This window comes from Mya arenaria, chromosome 14 (assembly GCF_026914265.1).
Source record: "Mya arenaria isolate MELC-2E11 chromosome 14, ASM2691426v1".
NCBI lineage: Eukaryota > Metazoa > Mollusca > Bivalvia > Myida > Myidae > Mya > Mya arenaria.
Window position 1 is genome coordinate 37,018,286 of NC_069135.1, and position 19,286 is coordinate 37,037,571.

The window sequence follows — 19,286 nt, forward strand, 5'->3', positions numbered from 1 at the left end:
TGAGTGTATATCTGTATTCATTCTTATATTATAAATGCAGATATTGCGCAAATTTTCGTCGCGTAAAAATCGCCTGGTGTAATATCAGAATCCCCTGGAATTCAGACCAAAATCCCCTGGGAAGCCTTTCAGAAATATGGCGTGTATGTGTGTTGTCATTCATTTGTGCGTCATCATTTGGTTATGAAGACTGTAACTAATTCATACTTTATGGGTTTTAGCTCACCTGAGCACATAACTGCACGTCGACTCGTTCGGCCATCGTTAGACAAAAATTGCGTCAAATTGCAACTGCCAATTTAGATGAAACTTATTTTGATGTTACTTTGACTCTGGTTGCCATAAAAACCGAAAAAACCCCATAGAATATCTTGACAAAAACCATGAGGCCTAGAGCTTACATATTTCATATACTTCATATTATTGTCTAGTGGGCCTCCACAAAGTTTGTTCTAATTATGCCCCTTGGGACAAAACTGGCCATGTTTACGGGTCCCAGCGTGAGCACATTGAAGGGTCCCAGAGTGACCACCGCACACCAATCCTGAGCAGGACCAGTACTAGGTGCCTTCACCTTTGCAAGGAACTGTCATTTTCTATACATGCCAGGGGCAGTGGTACAGTTCGAATGGCCATAGAAAGGATTTCATAAACAATCATAACAGAAGTGACCTGGTCCGCCCAAGAATCGAACCCGCGGGTTGTCCGATTCAGAGATCAACGTTCTACCGATTGAGCTGACCGGGCGGAATAGCAGTTTTCGTGGTGGTGTGTAAGCTTATTTATACTTGCACTCGGGCATTGCCCATTCTGCCATTTTTTAAGCCATTTTATGCTTTGGAGCATAGTGCACAGACAGAATGTAACCCTATTAGAGCTACCCTGGTGCTTTAACGTGCACCAGTGAATAGCACTGTCACACGTGACCCTTATGTAATGTGCCCCCCGGAAATCGATTATTTAGTGGTGCAGAGGGGAATCGGACCTACATTCCCTTGATTGACAGTCAAGTGTGTTACCACTTGACCACAGATCCGCCACTCACTGGCAATATTTTAGTTGTTCTCCCTTCAAGCTCATTTATAGTCCGCTCGGTTAGCGTTGGACTGTTAATCGGACAACCAGGGTTCGATTCCCGGGCGGACCATGTCACTTCTGTTGTGATTGGTTATGAAATCCAACGACCATTCGCACTGTACCACTGCCCCTGGCATGTACAGAAGTTGTCAGTTCCTCGCAGAAGTGAAGGCACCCAGGATAGGTATGCGGTGGTTGAACTGTCACTCTGGGACCCTTCAATGTACTCACGCCGGGACCCGCAGTATAAACTACTAAAACCACCACCTGCTCATATATAAGTCTGCCTTGTGGAGAGATATCAAATGTTGATACAACACTATAAGTGAGGCGATCATGGCAATAAAAGTGAAGTATTGTATTGTTATCCTGTACCCCAACGGTATTAATAGTTGGATATCTTTTGAATTGGTCTCATGAGTAGAGAGAGAAACTAGCGGGAGCTTTATATATTGAGATATTAAGACATTGCAATATTTGTACATATTTTACATACCAAATAAACATTTATACCGGCAATAAAACTAAAAACAATTTCGTTGTATTTAATGTCTCAAAAATGCAATTACTTTTTCAGTATACTTTGGTCATTGAACATATTAGTAAGCAGCAAATATTTTTCTTCAGAAATATATCAAAAATACATAGATTTGACCCCAGATATCATCTGTTAGCATGATAGCTAATCGACATACATCAACATAATAAGCTTATTTAACTTTTACTACATAAATTACATCAGAATGCACAATTTTGCGACATTTTTTTTATATTTTCAAGGCAAAGAAGCTCGAAACGGAATATAACGGTTTAATAGAATGACAGAAGACCATGTTTTTCGCATAGACAGGCATTTCCACCATAGATATATCCAAGTATTAGAACTATATTGACATTAGTTTTTACATGCCTGTCAACTAATTCAAACTAATTAAGATCAAAATTACTATAAAAAACATTAGGGATTTTGATGGATATCAAATACCTCTAAGGGGAGATCACCGCGTGGAGATTGCCAAACCGCGTTTGGAGATTTAGTATAATTGGACCAAAAAATATAACACAATAGTTACTTCCCCTTGTTACGTATTGTTTACAATGCATCGTGCGAAACCACGTGATAAATATTCACCCCCAATATCGCTATTTATATGGTAGGTTTGCTGGTTTTTGTTTTCTACTTCTGCGGACCAAGGATTTAGGTTTAAGGAAGGACGTAACATAAGCTCAAAAGTCAAAACAATTTTTTTTTCACACTTCCCTTAGCATAAACCAAGCACCTGCTGTTCAAGGGAGATAATTTTCTCAGAAGGGTAAAATTGACGGCATTTTGGCAGAAAAAAACGCCTTACAGAAAAAAATACAGTGTAAATAATAACCTTTTCTGTCTCCGACATATGAGAAAATATTTAAAAAAAGTATTAGTTTTTTCCCGTTCAAAAGACCTGAAATGGCTGAAGTACCAAATCAAATGGTGTGAGTATAAATATCTATCAGCTATTGCAATAAATCATGACAGTTATGCACCAGTCAATTGTAACCACGCCCCCCCCCCACCCCAGACCAGGGAATTGTGAGTACTTTGACCTTCAGTGCAGCCAACCCCAGGTAAAATCCCTGCCCTGCAGTAGTTGCTGTCAACGAATCTTAATTTTTGTTTACTATGGCAGACTCAAAACGTCCACCATCCCAGCAAAAAGGAGCGAACATTCCTTGTGCAGAAAATCCTCGCGTCCACAATTTTGAAATTTTCTCCGTTCTAAATTCAAATTTCTACGAAATATTATTACCTGCTATTAAACACATATTTGTTGATGTCATTAGTATGCCAAAAATCATGTTCAGATATCATTAAATACATACGTGTCGAGTGTTTATCAAGTATTCAAATAAAATAACGACTCTAATGACAAAATCAATCCAGTTTAGATCACTGTCGGGTATATATTGAACAATTCTGTCATTATTATCAAAAATTGATGCATAATATTGCTGTATATTTTTTCGCCCAGTGTTAAATGGTAGAGAGTTGTAGCGTTACAGGGATACAAAAGAAATGTCCAAATAATAAAAAGTATCCCTGATCGCCAATTATTGTAGCTACGCACTGCGACGACGAACTGATGGTAAAATCCCCATCAAATGAAGACAAAACTACTGCATTCACCAGGCACTGCAGGGCCACCTGAAAGGAAAAAAACACGGCCCATTTCCCTGCTTATCCCCTGTATACTCCCAGACCAGGGGGTGCCGTGGTTACAATTGACTTGTGCATTAATATTGCATACTGATCTCGGTGATGAAAAAAATCAATAATCCCCAGACTTTAACATCACACAATTATTAGGATGTTAAATGAACCATTACAGGTAAAAATAATATATTTTGATTACCGTAGGATTTTTTCTCCCCGATTAAGTAAAAATATCAAATATTTTGCTAGGGAAATGGGTGCAATACTCGGACCAGTGGGAACTTTTGATTGAAAATAATTGCATGGTCAACAGGATTTGTATTCTTTTTTCATTTCTGTAAACAGGTGTGTGACCAGTGAGTTGTGTCCAACAGCTAGCCGGTGACATTGTGGTGGGGTTGAAGTTTGATGTCTTAGCAGCTCTATGTCTCTGGATTTGGGAGAGTATCATTTTACTTGTTATATTAAGTTTTATGCTTATTGTGCTCCATGATGAAAGTTGTGAAGCATATAGTCACCGCTTCGTCTGTCTGTCTTGCTTTTCTTGTCTGGCCATCCTCAGCATCTTTGGATTTTATTTAGCTACAAGAGATGCTCAGAACATGTCAGGCGCATAGCTGCCTATACGCAAGTATGCGGCTGAATCCACATGTTTCTGACAAAAAAATCAGCCGAAGTTGCAGGATGTGTACTTGACTTCATGATCCTAATACTGTCCATTTTCCAGTACTAAATAAAGCACATCAGAATGCCCAGAATGCACCATATTGCATGATGGTTTTCAATAAATTTCGAGGGGGCATGCCCCCGGACCTACCTAGCACAATTATGAATCCACATGAATAGAGGACTAGCTACGCCCCTGCATGTATTTTTAAGCCAGATTGGCTTAGTGGTTTTCTTACATTTAGGTTATAGTACATGTACAATTCCTGTCTGCCTGACAGTCTGGTTTTCGACACCCTGTGACTGCTTTTAATTCTACAAAACTTTATTAGAATGTGATAAACATAACATCAGCATCATATGTTTTTGTCATATACATTGTTAATTTTACAGTAAGTGCCTCTGAATTTCTGATTGTGCACTTAAGCGTTCATATACTGGTATTTCTCAGCAACCTTGTTTGTTAAAGGTCAAGGTCATCATTTGAGGTTTTTAGCTTGACTATTCGAAGAATAGGTGGGCTATACTACTCGCCCCGGCGTCGGCGTCCGGTTAAAGTTTTAGGGCAAGTTGGGATTTTCACTTATAAGTCTAATACCCTACATTCAATTGACTTAATACTTCACGCAGTTGTTCAGGGCCATCACATAATGAGGTTAGATAACTCCATATTATTCTTTACACAGATTATGGCCCCTGATTGACTATGGAACTTAGGTTAAAGTTTTAGGGCAAGTTGGAATATTTATTAATAACTTCTATATCCTTTGTTCAATTGACTTAATACTTCACACAGATGTTCAGAGCCATCACATAATGAGGTTAGATAACTCCATATTATCTTTTATACAAATTATGGCCCCTGATTGACTATGGAACTTAGGTTAAAGTTTTAGGGCAGGTTGGGATATTGTTTAATAACTTCTATACCCTTCATTCAATTGACTTAACACTTCACACAATTGTTCAGGACCATCACCCAATGAGGTTAGATAAATCCATATCCTTAATACAAGTTATGGCCCCTGATTGACTTAGGTTAAAGTTTTAGGCAAGTAAAAGTTAAGGGCAAGTTGGGATTTTAATAAAAAAAACTTCTATACCATTCATTAAATGCACTTGATAAAATTCAAAATTATTTACGACCATCTTACTACAAGAAACATAACTCCGTTTTAAGCCTAAATGCAAATTATGGCCCTTGATTTTTTTTTTTTAATTTCCTTTGAAAGGCATATTTGTATGTTCTTAAACACATTTTCATAATGGGAAATCAAGTTATTTGATTGACTTGCGTCATTGTTTGGCTCAGCATCAAAGTAACCTTATGTATCGAATAATTTTAGTTAGGTTTGACATAAAGAGACCAAACTTGGTATTATTACATCGTTATTGTATTCTAAGTCAAAGCGGCGTGGTCGAGCGCACTGTCTTATGACGGCTCTTGTTTATTTTATTATCTGTTCCATATCAGCACCACCTGTTGATGGATTTGTTATGAATCTTTAGCCAAATGTTCTGCACATAAAGGCAATGTGCAAACTTCAACTGGGTCAAAATAAATTTCACAAAAAGCAGCTATAGTCTATTTTTGCTACATGTCTCTTGCCTTTTGAAGTACATGTATTATAAATGATGAAAAGGTTTTAATCACAATTGAAGCTGAAGTCATAAACATCTATACAAGACACAGAATCTCCTTAGGTCAATGTGAAGGTCACAGCATGGTCAATGTGAAGGTCACAGCATGGTCAATGTCAAGGTCACAGCACTAAGGTGTTGACATGAGCCTTGGGTTCATGTCCATTCCATATCATTAGTGCTGAGTGAAGGATTTTAATGACAATTTGGTCTTCATATTGTTCAACTCATCTAGGCAACAAATTGCAGATTTTTTTTTAATCTCCCAAAGTCAATGTCACAGTATTAGACAAAGGAGTTGAACATGTTTTTGTCCCTTTATCATCTTCTACACCTGAAAAGAGAAATTGTCATGAATTATAATTATTTGTTTCCCATCAATGTTATGTGATTATCTTCATTTTTCATGTGTCAGGGGAATATGGCGGCCTTGCTTACAGAGTTATGGCCCTTAGGTGTCCCCAAAAATTATTTGTCATGGAAATATGTAGTTATTGACAATGACATGATGGGTTTTGATTGTCTTATCTAGATTTTTTTACTTTTTATTCCTTGCATGATTTAAGATAATAACAACTCTAAGCTCCCAAAAACTACAAAGTTCTGTTCCCCAGTGTTTTAATAACCAACACTCTCACATGTTTTTTTTTTTTTTTTTTTTTTATAGCAGCATCACCAATCGGGGAGCATACGTTGGTTCAACCAATTGCCTTGTTTCATTCCTCTGCCACAAAATCAAAAGCACTATTTGATTCTGAAAACAATGGATTGCAGAAGAAAAAAACACTATATTTTTTGCTATTTTTAGCTCGACTATTTGAATAATAAGGAGGCTATACTACTCACCCCTGTATCGGCATCAGGTTAAAGTTTTAGCGCGGGTTGACTTTTTCACTTATAACTCCAATACTCTTCATTCAGTTCACTTGATACTTTACACAGTTGTTCAGGACCATCACACAATGAGATTACATAACTCTATATTATTCTTAATACAAAGTTAATGGCCCCTTATTGACTTAGGAACTTTTTTTTTTGAAGTTTTAGGGCACATTGTGTCAGGCTAAAGTTTTAGGGCAAGTTGGGATATTACTAATAACTTTTATACCCTTCTTTCAATTGACTTAATACTTCACACAATTATTGGAGACCATCTAACAATTAGGTGACATAACACCATTTTGTCAAATTATGGCCCCTAATTGACTTCAGAACTAAGGTTCAAGTTATAGGGCACATTTTGTCTGGTTAAAGTTTAGTGGCAAGTTTGGTTAAACATGGTTAAACAGTAGTTAGAAATGGTTGGACCAATTGTGTGTCACATTGATTAAAAAACCCAATTATAAAACCCCAATTATACACATTCTTTAATTATGCCCCCCTTCGAAGAAGAGGGGAAATATTGCTTTGCACATGTCGGTCGGTCGGTCAGTCCATTGGTAGACCAAAGTTTGCCGAGTGATAACTCAACAATTCCTAGACCTATTGTCATCAAACATGAAGTGAAGGTTGGGCCGGACCAGTAGATGACCCCTTTTGATTTTAGGGGTAGTTGAGTCAAATGTCAAGGTCACAGTGATCTTTAACAGGAAAAGGTGGTCAAAGCTTGTCGGAGTGATAACAAAACAATGCCTGGACCTATTGTCCTCAAACTTAACATTGAGGCTGAGTGTGACTAGTTGATGACCTCTATTGATTATAGGGGTCATCAGGTCAAAGGTCAAGGTCACAGTGATCTTTAATGCGAAAAAGGTTGTACGAGTGAAAACTCGTCAATGCCTGCACCCATGGCCCTCAAACTTGAGTTGGAGGTTGGTGCTGACCAGTAGATGACCCCTTGATTTTAGGGGTCATTGGGTCAAAGGTCAAGGTCACAGTGACCTTTAACGCGAAAACATTGAAAAAGCCTCTTTGAGTGATAGCTCAACAATGCCTGGACCTATGGTCATCAAACTTGACATTGAGGCTGGGCGTAACCAGTAGATGACCCCTATTTTGGGATCATTGGGTCAAAGGTTAAGGTCACATTGACCTTTAATGCAAAAAGGTTGTGCAAGTGATAACTCAACAATGCCTGCACCCATGGCCCTCAAACTTGAGTTGGAGGTTGGGCCTGACCAGTAGATGACCCCTATTGATTTTAGGGGTCATCAAGTCAAAGGTCAATGTCACGGTGACCTTGAATGCAAACTATGACCAAACTTGACATGAAGGCTGGGCCTGATCAGTAGATGATCCCTATTGATTTTAGGGGTCATTGGGTCAAAGGTTAAAGCTGCACTCTCACAGATTGAACGTTTTTTTAATTTTTGTCTTGGAACGAGCCAAATTTTGCGAAAATGCATGGAAACCAGTTATATAAGACTGTTGACGAAAATTTAGATCACAGATTTTTATATTTAAGTTCAAAAGTTAATGTTTTATGCATTTTTCTTAAACCATTAGTAACGGTTTAAGCCATAAAACATTAATAATCAAACAGAAATATGAAAATCTGCGAGCTGATCTTTTGTCAGCAATCTTAAGTTGTAAAAACGGTATATCTGTGAGAGTGCAGCTTTAAGGTCACAGTGACCTTGAATGCTAAAAGGTTGTCCGAGTGATAACTCGATGATGCCTGCACCCATGAACCTCAAACTTGAGTTGGAGGTTGGTGCTGACCAATAGATGACCCCTATTCATTTTAGTGGTCATTGGGTCAAAGGTCAAGGTCACAGTGACCTTTAACACGAAAATGTTGAAAAAGCCTCTTTGAGTGATAGCTCAACAATGCCTGGACCTATCGTCATCAAACTTGACATTGAGGCTGGGCGTAACCAGTAGATGAACCCTATTGATTTTAGGGGTCATCGGGTCAAAAGTCAAGGTCACAGTGACCTTTAATGCAAAAAGGTTGACAAAGCCTCTCTGAGTGATAGCTCAACAATGCCCAAGCCTTTGGTCATCAAACATTACATGGATGCTGGGCCTGACCAGTAAATGACCCCTATTGATTTTAGGGGTCAAAGGTCAAGGTCACTTCGAAAAGGTTGTCCGAGTGATCACTCGACAATGCCTGCACCCATGGCCCTCAAACTTGACTTAGAGGTTAGGCCTGATCAATAGATGACCCGTATTAATTTAAGGGGTCGTGGGCTCAATAGTCAAGGTCACAGTGACCTTGAATGCAAAAAGCTTGTCTGTGTGTTGACTCGACAATGTCTGCACCCATGGCCCTCAAACTTGACATTTAGGTTGGGGTGACCAGTAGATGACCCCTATGGATTTTGAGGTCAAAGGTCAAGTTCACAACTCATATTGAACATTAAATTACCTGATATTGGTCATTAAAATTACGTGATATTTACTTAGTCTCTGCTGCCTAGAGGATACATGTTTATCTGCAAATATCAGTCATCATCTGAACAAGATCAAAAACTGTACCTACTATCCCACACATTTTGAATGGTCATAATCTTAAATCTGCCTAAAAGGCATCAAATGTCAATGACAAATCACCTGTCATTTCGGTCCATGCATATTTTATACAATTGTTCAAATATTCTTGACAACATGGCGCTCAGCGGGGCATTATGTTTGGCAAACATCTTTTGTTAAATAATTGTGACACCATATTTTAGGGCACCTGTGTTCATGGTGTGTCCTTGACACATTCAAGCTCATTTGATTTTGATTAATTGTTTGTCATCATCATTCATGAGAGAACAGACCTTAAGGAAAACGTTTTACTCAAAACAGGACTGTTTGAGAGCTGAGTAAGGTCAAGGTCACAATACTAGGTCAAGGTTTCTTGCCCCTTCCATATTTCCCGTACTCATTGAAGGATAGCAATCAAGGTCAATGTCACACTACTAGGTCCAGGGTTCTTTCCCCTTCCATATATGTCCAACACACATTAAAATGAAAGATGTGTTCCATGGATTAACCATTGAATAATACCCATGATCCATGGATCAAGGTAAAGGTCACAATACTAGGTGCAGGGTTATTTAACCTCTTTCATACCTGCCCAACACACATTGATAGATAACATTGCTCCATGGATCAACCATTGAACAATATCCATGCTCCATGGATCAAGGTCACAATACTAGGTGCAGGGTTATTGCCTCTTCCATCCATGTCCAACCCACATTGATGGATAGCATTGCTCCATGGATCAACCATTGAACAACATTCATGATCCATGGATCAAGGTCACAATACTAGGTGCAGGGTTATTGCCTCTTCTATCCATGTCCAACTCACATTGATGTATAGCATTGCTCCATGGATCAACTATTGAACATTATCAATGATCCATGGATCAAGGTCAAGGTCACAATACTAGGTGCAGGGTTATTGCCCCTTTCGTACATGTCCAACTCACATTGATAGATAGCATTGCTCCATGGATCAGCCATTGAACAATATCTACGAACCATGGATCAAGGTCACAGTACTAGGTGCAGGGTTATTGCCTCTTCCAAACATGTCCAACACAAAATGATGGATAGCATTGTTCCATGGATAAACCAATGAACAATATCCATGAACCATGGATCAATGTCAAGGTCACAATACTAGGTCCAAGGTTTTTGCCCCTTCCATCCATTTTCAACACACATTGATAGATAGCATTGTTCCATGGATCAACCATTGAACAATATCCATGGTCCATGGATCAAGGTCAAGGTCACACTACTAGGTGCAGGGTTATTGCCTCTTCCATACATGTCCAACACAAAATGATGGATAGCATTGTTCCATGGATAAACCATTGAATAATATTCACCATCCATGGATCAAGGTCAGGGTCACAATACTAGGTCAAGGGTTCTTGCCTACACCCATTGAACGGTATCATGTTCCATGGATTAAGGTCATTACACTTTTTCAAGGGATCTTGCCCCTTTCATAGGTGTCCTACACCTATTGTAGGATGTTTATGTTTTATGTATCACCAATTGAACGATATCAATGTTTCATTGATCACATATTTATTTATGAATGTGATGTGTAAATCTTATTTTCTTTTCGAATAAACTTTATGTGGCAGGGGAATACAGCTTTCGTACTGGTTACTTTATGTTTTGTATAATAATGCTTCTTTGGCCATCCTTAAAAATTGTTTGTTTGAGGTGGTCTAATGCAGACTTTTTAATTAACTGTTATACCCCCCCCCCCCCCCAAAAAAAAAAAAAAAAAAACTTGGGGTGGGGTGTATATTGGGTGAGCTTGTGGATCAGACAGTCTAACTGTTGGTTGGTCAGTCTGTTGGTTTCGTCTGAACAAGTTGACAGATATAAATTTTTGGTACACTTGTTTAACACCATAAGATAGAGGTCAAGTTCAATCAACTTTGGTTAAATACTAAAAAGAAAATAAAGGAGTTTTGGCCTTTTTTCAACTTAATGAATATGGGTCATCTTTGGTCAAACTCTAGGTCACTAGGTCAATTTTTTCGAACAAATTTTGTGTTTTTAGTTTCTTTTTCCTTTCACTTAATCAGATGTTCAAGAATCTCAGTCAGAATAGTTTTCAGCATGGTATTTATGTGAATTATAATGGTTCATTTATATTCCTTGAAAGACGAGCATTGGCATCAGCTTGTGGTGCTCTTACTTTGCATACTACAGGTGTTAAACAAATATTTAGTCTGCATTTTAGCTGAGTCAGTCAGGCTGCTGCAAACAAACAATTTTTATGGATGGTATTTGAGATTTAGGAGTAAACATTTTATTTCATTTTGCCATGTTGTGTGGTGTAACAGAATGTGTAGGGGAAGTGCGAGCACTAAACTAAGTGCAATGACAATTTAAGAGACAATTTTTCATACAGTATGGGTAGTACTAAAAGGATTGTAAGTATTTGAGCAGAAGCTCATTTTCGCAGGATCTGGTGAGCAATATTATTATTATATTGCTCACCAACGTAGGATCAGATTGTGTATCCTCAGAGCCGAGTGGATGGTTGTCGTAAGGTAGGTGTTTGTGATTCATTTTCTGGGAGAAGTTTTTGGTGGGCGTAGAGAGTTTGTTCAATGGGCGGTTTAACAACTTCCTTGCTGATACCCATTTTTTGTTGGGGTGAACTTGTACCCAAGGGTGAATGTTGGGGATGTCAACCTCTGGCATCTCTGCCAGTAACTCCTCGATGAGCAGTATCAGCATTTCCCCCCTTTTTTAGACAGGTCCAGAATACAGTTCATTGCCAATTGCAGGCCTCCTAGCGTTAAACCCCTTTAATTTGATGGAAGTCTTGAAAGTATGGAATGTTGAGACCACATTATGACCTGTTGATCTTTATACATTATTGATCAACAGGTCAAAGATCAAAGTCACCAAATTATATAATACCAGTGCTGACAATGATGTTTCGACTGCTTAGTCATTCCATGCTGTCAATATTACTCATTAACTCTATAACAACATTTAGAACAGGTCAATAACTAGACATTCTGTCTATAAACTTCTCGGGATGTGTGTCATAGTCTTAAATGTTCCCACTTACATTTAATGTAAAATGACTTTAATATTGGCTGCCAGTAGGGAATAATACAATTCTTGTTGTTTTTCAATTTAACATCTAATTGTGCCCTAATAATCTCTATCAGTCCAAAAAGGCCCAATTGAGAGAATTTATCTCGTATCTGTGACAGCTCGTTTTTATATCACACTGCTAGGGGGCCTGCAATTGCCAAAATCCCTCCATTTTTCCTTATCTGACATTATATCATATAAAGTGAAGGGGTAAAAAGTCAAGTTGTTAGTCCTTCAAGTCTATTTTCTGTGCTACTGAAAATCAAGTGCACTTATTAAAAGTTTTATTCATGCCTTATAACCACAAAGTACAAAATTTAACTTTAACAATATGATTACAAAAAAAAGCTTAAATTAATGTGAGCAAAAGAAAAAGAAAAACATTCCAACAATGTTTTAAATTGCGTTTACCTAATTTTCAACCCCATCCCTTCTTTGGTTGCAAGATGATAACCAGTGTAATTGTTTGCAATATATGTCAACCCCATCCCTTCTTCTTTGGTTGCAAGATGATAACCAGTGTATGTTTGCAATATATGTCAACCCCATCCCTTCTTTCTTTGGTTGCTTCATGATTACCAGTGTATGTTGGCAATATATATCAACCCCATCCCTTCTTTCTTTGATTGCTTCATGAATACCAGTGTATGTTGGCAATATTTGTCAACCCCATCCCTTCTTTCTTTGGTTGCTTCATGAATACCGGTGTTTGTTGGCAATATTTGTCAACCCCATTCCTTCTTTTTGGTTGCTAGATAATTACCAGTGTTTGTTGGCAATATTTGTCAACCCCATCCCTTCTTTCTTTGGTTGCTTTATGATTTCCAGTGTATGTTGGCAATATATGTCAACCCCATCCCTTCTTTCTTTGGTTGCTACATGATTACCAGTGTATGTTGGCAATATATGTCAACCCCATTCCTTCTTTCTTTGGTTGCTACATGATTACCAGTTTTCGTTGGCAATATATGTCAATCCCATCCCTTCTTTCTTTGGTTGCTTTATGATTACCAGTGTATGTTGGCAATATTTGTCAACCCCATCCCTTCTATCTTTGGTTGCTACATGATTACCAGTCTATGTTGGCAATATTTGTCAACCCCATCCCTTCTATCTTTGGTTGCTACATGATTACCAGTTTTCGTTGGCAATATTTGTCAACCCCATTCCTTCTTTCTTTGGTTGCTTCATGAATACCAGTGTTTTTTGGCAATATTTGTCAACCCCATCCCTCCTTTCTTTGGTTTCTAGATAATTACCATTGTTTGTTGGCAATATTTTGTCAACCCCATCCCTTCTTTCTTTGGTTGCTTCATGATTACCAGTGTATGTTGGCAATATTTGTCAACCCCATCCCTTCTTTCTTTGGTTTCTAGATAATTACCTGTGTATGTTGGCAATATTTGTCAACCCCATCTCTTCCTTCTTTGGTTGCTACATAATTACCAGTATATTTTTAGGCAATCAATGTCAACCATATCCCTCCTTTCTTTGGTTTCTAGATAATTATCAGTGTTTGTTGGCAATATTTGTCAACCCCATCCCTTCTTTCTTTGGTTACTAGATAATTACCAATGTATGTTGGCAATATTTGTCAACCCCATTCCTTCTTTCTTTGGTTGCTAAATAATTACCAGAGTTTGTTGGCAATTTTTTGTCAACCCCATCCCTCCTTTCTTTGGTTACTAGATAATTACCATTGTTTGTTGGCATTTTTTTGTCAACCCCATCCCTTCTTTCTTTGGTTGCTTCATGATTACCAGTGTATGTTGGCAATATTTGTCAACCCCATCTCTTCCTTCTTTGGTTGCTACATGACTACCAGTATATTTTTAGGCAATAAATGTCAACCATATCCCTCCTTTCTTTGGTTTCTAGATAATTACCAGTGTTTGTTGGCAATATTTGTCAACCCCATCCCTTCTTTCTTTGGTTACTAGATAATTACCAATGTATGTTGGCAACATTTGTCAACCCCATTCCTTCTTTCTTTGATTGCTTCATGATACCATTGATTGTTGGCAATACTTGTCAACCCCATCCCTTCTTTCTTTGGTTACTAGATAATTACCAGTGTATGTTGGCAACATTTGTCAACCCCATCCCTTCTTTCTTTGGTTGCTTCATAATACCAGTGATTGTTGGCAATACTTGTCAACCCTATCCCTTCTTTCTTTGGTTGCTTCATGATTACCAGTGTATGTTGGCAATATTTGTCAACCCCATCCCTTCTTTCTTTGATTGCTTCATGATACCAGTGTTTGTTGGCAATACTTGTCAACCCCATCCCTTCTTTCTTTGGTTGCTTCTTGATTACCAGTGTATGTTGGCAATATTTGTCAACCACATCTCTTCTTTCTTTGATTGCTTCATGATTACCAGCGTATGTTGGCAATATTTGTCAACCCATCCCTTCTTTCTTTGGTTGCTTCATGAATACCATTGTCAGTTTGCAATATATGTCAACCACAACCCTTCTTTCTTTGGTTGCTACATGATTACCAGTCTATATTGGCAATATATGTCAACCACATCCCTTCTTTCTTTGGTTGCTACACGATAACCAGTGTTTGTTGGCAATATTTGTCAGCTTCATCCCTTCTTTCTTTGGTTGCTTCATGATTACTAGTGTATGTTGGCAATATATATCAACCCCATCCCTTCTTTCTTTGCTTGCTTCATGAATACCAGTGTATGTTGGCAATATTTGTCAACCCCATCCATTCTTTCTTTGGTTTCTAGATAATTACCAGTGTATGTTGGCAATATTTGTTAACCCCATCCCTTCTTTATTTGGTTGCTTGATGATGACCAGTGTATGTTGGCAATATTTGGCAACCCCATCCCTTCTTTCTTTGGTTTCTAGATAATTACCAGTGTTCTTTGGCAATATTTGTCAACCCCATCCCTTCTTTCTTTGGTTGATTCATGATTACCAGTGTATGTTGGCAATATTTGTCAACCCCATCCCTTCTTTGTTTGGTTGCTAGATGATAACCAGTGTATGTTGGCAACATTTGTCTACCCCATCCCTTCTTTCTTTGGTTGCTTCATGATTACCAGTGTTTGTTGGCAACATTTGTCCACCCCATCCCTTCTTTCTTTGGTTTCTAGATAACAACCAGTGTTTGTTGGCAATATTTGTAAACCTCATCCCTTCTTTCTTTGGTTTCTAGATAACAACCAGTGTTTGTTGGCAATATTTGTCAACCCCATCCCTTCTTTCTTAGGTTGCTTGATGATGACCAGTGTATGTTGGCAATATATGTCAACCCCATTCCTTCTTTCTTTGGTTGCTACATGATTACCAGTTTTCGTTGGCAATATTTGTCAACCCCATCCCTTCTTTCTTTGATTGCTTCATGATACCAGTGTTTGTTGGCAATACTTGTCAACCCCATCCCTTCTTTCTTTGGTTGCTTCTTGATTACCAGTGTATGTTGGCAATATTTGTCAACCACATCTCTTCTTTCTTTGATTGCTTCATGATTACCAGCGTATGTTGGCAATACTTGTCAACCCATCCCTTCTTTCTTTGGTTGCTTCATGAATACCATTGTCAGTTTGCAATATATGTCAACCACAACCCTTCTTTCTTTGGTTGCTACATGATTACCAGTCTATGTTGGCAATATATGTCAACCACATCCCTTCTTTCTTTGGTTGCTACATGATAACCAGTGTTTGTTGGCAATATTTGTCAGCTTCATCCCTTCTTTCTTTGGTTGCTTCATGATTACTAGTGTATGTTGGCAATATATATCAACCCCATCCCTTCTTTCTTTGCTTGCTTCATGAATACCAGTGTATGTTGGCAATATTTGTCAACCCCATCCATTCTTTCTTTGGTTTCTAGATAATTACCAGTGTATGTTGGCAATATTTGTCAACCCCATCCCTTCTTTATTTGGTTGCTTGATGATGACCAGTGTATGTTGGCAATATTTGGCAACCCCATCCCTTCTTTCTTTGGTTTCTAGATAATTACCAGTGTTCTTTGGCAATATTTGTCAACCCCATCCCTTCTTTCTTTGGTTGATTCATGATTACCAGTGTATGTTGGCAATATTTGTCAACCCCATCCCTTCTTTGTTTGGTTGCTAGATGATAACCAGTGTATGTTGGCAACATTTGTCTACCCCATCCCTTCTTTCTTTGGTTGCTTCATGATTACCAGTGTTTGTTGGCAACATTTGTCCACCCCATCCCTTCTTTCTTTGGTTTCTAGATAACAACCAGTGTTTGTTGGCAATATTTGTAAACCTCATCCCTTCTTTCTTTGGTTTCTAGATAACAACCAGTGTTTGTTGGCAATATTTGTCAACCCCATCCCTTCTTTCTTAGGTTGCTTGATGATGACCAGTGTATGTTGGCAATATTTGTCAATCCCATCCCTTCTTTCTTTTGTTGCTTGATGATTACCAGTGTATGGTGGCAATATTTGTCAACCCCATCCCTTCTTTCTTTGGTTGCTAGATGAATACCAGTGTATGTTGGCAACATATGTCAACCCCATCCCTTCTTTCTTTGGTTGTTTCATGATTACTAGTGTATGTTGGCAATATATATCAACCCCATCCCTTCTTTCTTTGGTTGCTTCATGAATACCAGTGTATGTTGGCAATATTTGTCAACCCCATCCATTCTTTATTTGGTTTCTAGATAATTACCAGTGTATGTTGGCAATATTTGTCAACCCCATCCCTTCTTTCTTTGGTTGCTTGATGATGACCAGTGTATGTTGGCAATATTTGGCAACCCCATCCCTTCTTTCTTTGGTTTCTAGATAATTACCAGTGTTCTTTGGCAATATTTGTCAACCCCATCCCTTCTTTCTTTGGTTGATTCATGATTACCAGTGTATGTTGGCAATATTTGTCAACCCCATCCCTTCTTTCTTTGGTTGCTTCATGAATACCGGTGTTTGTTGGCAATATTTGTCAACCCCATCCATTCTTTCTTTGGTTTCTAGATAATTACCAGTGTATGTTGGCAATATTTGTCAACCCCATCCCTTCTTTCTTTGGTTGCTTGATGATGACCAGTGTATGTTGGCAATATTTGGCAACCCCATCCCTTCTTTCTTTGGTTTCTAGATAATTACCAGTGTTCTCTGGCAATATTTGTCAACCCCATCCCTTCTTTCTTTGGTTGATTCATGATTACCAGTGTATGTTGGCAATATTTGTCAACCCCATCCCTTCTTTCTTTGGTTGCTAGTTGATAACCAGTGTATGTTGGCAACATTTGTCAACCCCATCCCTTCTTTCTTTGGTTGCTTCATGATTACCAGTGTTTGTTGGCAACATTTGTCCACTCCATCCCTTCTTTCTTTGGTTTCTAGATAACAACCAGTGTTTGTTGGCAATATTTGTTAACCTCATCCCTTCTTTCTTTGGTTTCTAGATAACAACCAGTGTTTGTTGGCAATATTTGTCAACCCCATCCCTTCTTTCTTTGGTTGCTTGATGATGACCAGTGTATGTTGGCAATATTTGTCAACCCCATCCCTTCTTTCTTTGGTTGCTTGATGATTACCAGTGTATGGTGGCAATATTTGTCAACCCCATCCCTTCTTTCTTTGGTTGCTAGATGATTACCAGTGTATGTTGGCAACATATGTCAACCCCATTCCTTCTTTCTTTTGTTGCTTCATGATTACCAGTGTTTGTTGGCAACATTTGTCAACCCCATCCCTTCTTTTTTTGGTTGCTTGATGATGACCAGTGTATGTTAGCAATATTTGTCAACCATATCCCTTCTTTCTTTGGTTGCTAGATAATTACCAGTGATTGTTGGCAATATTTGTCAGCCCCATCCCTTCTTTCTTGTGTTGCTTGATGATAACCAGTGTATGTTGGCAACATATGTCAACCCTATCCCTTCTTTCTATGGTTGCTTCATTGTTAACAATATTAATTCATGATATTAAATGAAACATAAGGCAGTCTATCCCGCTTACATAACCCCACATAAGGTCTTTTCTTTAATTTGATTGATAGTCTAGTTTCTTTAAACACTTGAACAAACCTTTTCATGAAACTGCCACGCTTATGGAGCACTGTCAAAACATTAGTTTCTAAAAGGTTTGTTGAAGTGTTTAGAGAAATTACTCACCTAATGAAATTCCGGAATATAACGAAGGCAGGGCCCTTTAAGTGGCATAGACTGCTTTTTGTCTCATTTAAAATGATAAAGAAAAAGAAAAGTAATCTATGTTTTAAATCATCATTCAAAGCAAAATTTTGCCTTCCGACGTAACATTTATGACGTAATTTATCATGTGGTATAAACATACTGCTGATGATTACCAGTGTATGTTGGCAATATTTGTCAACCCCATCCCTTCACTCTTTGGTTGCTAGATGATTTCCAGTGTATGTTGGCAATATTTGTCAACCCCATCTCTTCTTTCTTTGGTTGCAACATAATTACCAGTGTATGTTGGCAATATTTGTCAACCCCATCCCTTCTTTCTTTGGTTGCTACATGATTACCAGTGTAAGTTTGCAATATATGTCAACCACATCCCTTCTTTCTTTGGTTGCTAGATAATAACCAGTGTTCATTGGCAATATTTGTCAACCCCATCCCTTCTTTCTTTGGTTGCTTCATGATTACCAGTGTATGTTAGCAATATTTGTCAACACCATTCCTTCTTTCTTTGGTTGCTAGATAATTACCAGTGTATGTTAGCAATATTTGTCAACCCAATCCCTTCTTTCTTTGGTTGCTTCATGATTACCAGTCTATGTTGGCAATATATGTCAACCCCATCCCTTCTTTCTTTGGTTGCTTCATGATTACCAGTGTATGTTGGCAATATATGTCAACCCCATCCCTTCTATCTTTGGTTGCTAGATGAATACCAGTGTATGTTGGCAACATATGTCAACATTCCTTCTTTCATTATTATTTATATACTGGTATAAAACAGAATCATAATATGAATTAATAACATAAGTATGTATCATATTCTTATATAAAACTGTACATAAAATATACAAAAAACTCTATCCTGGATGAAATGCAAACTATCTTTGATTTCAATACATTGCCATACACAATCACAAAATCGTTCTTTTTCTGTTGTACGGCACACATGCACTTTAATCAGCCATCAGAATGTCCAAGTTTGGCTGGTACTGGTGGCAGGCAGTGGTACTTTTCAGTTTGACAGCAAGGAT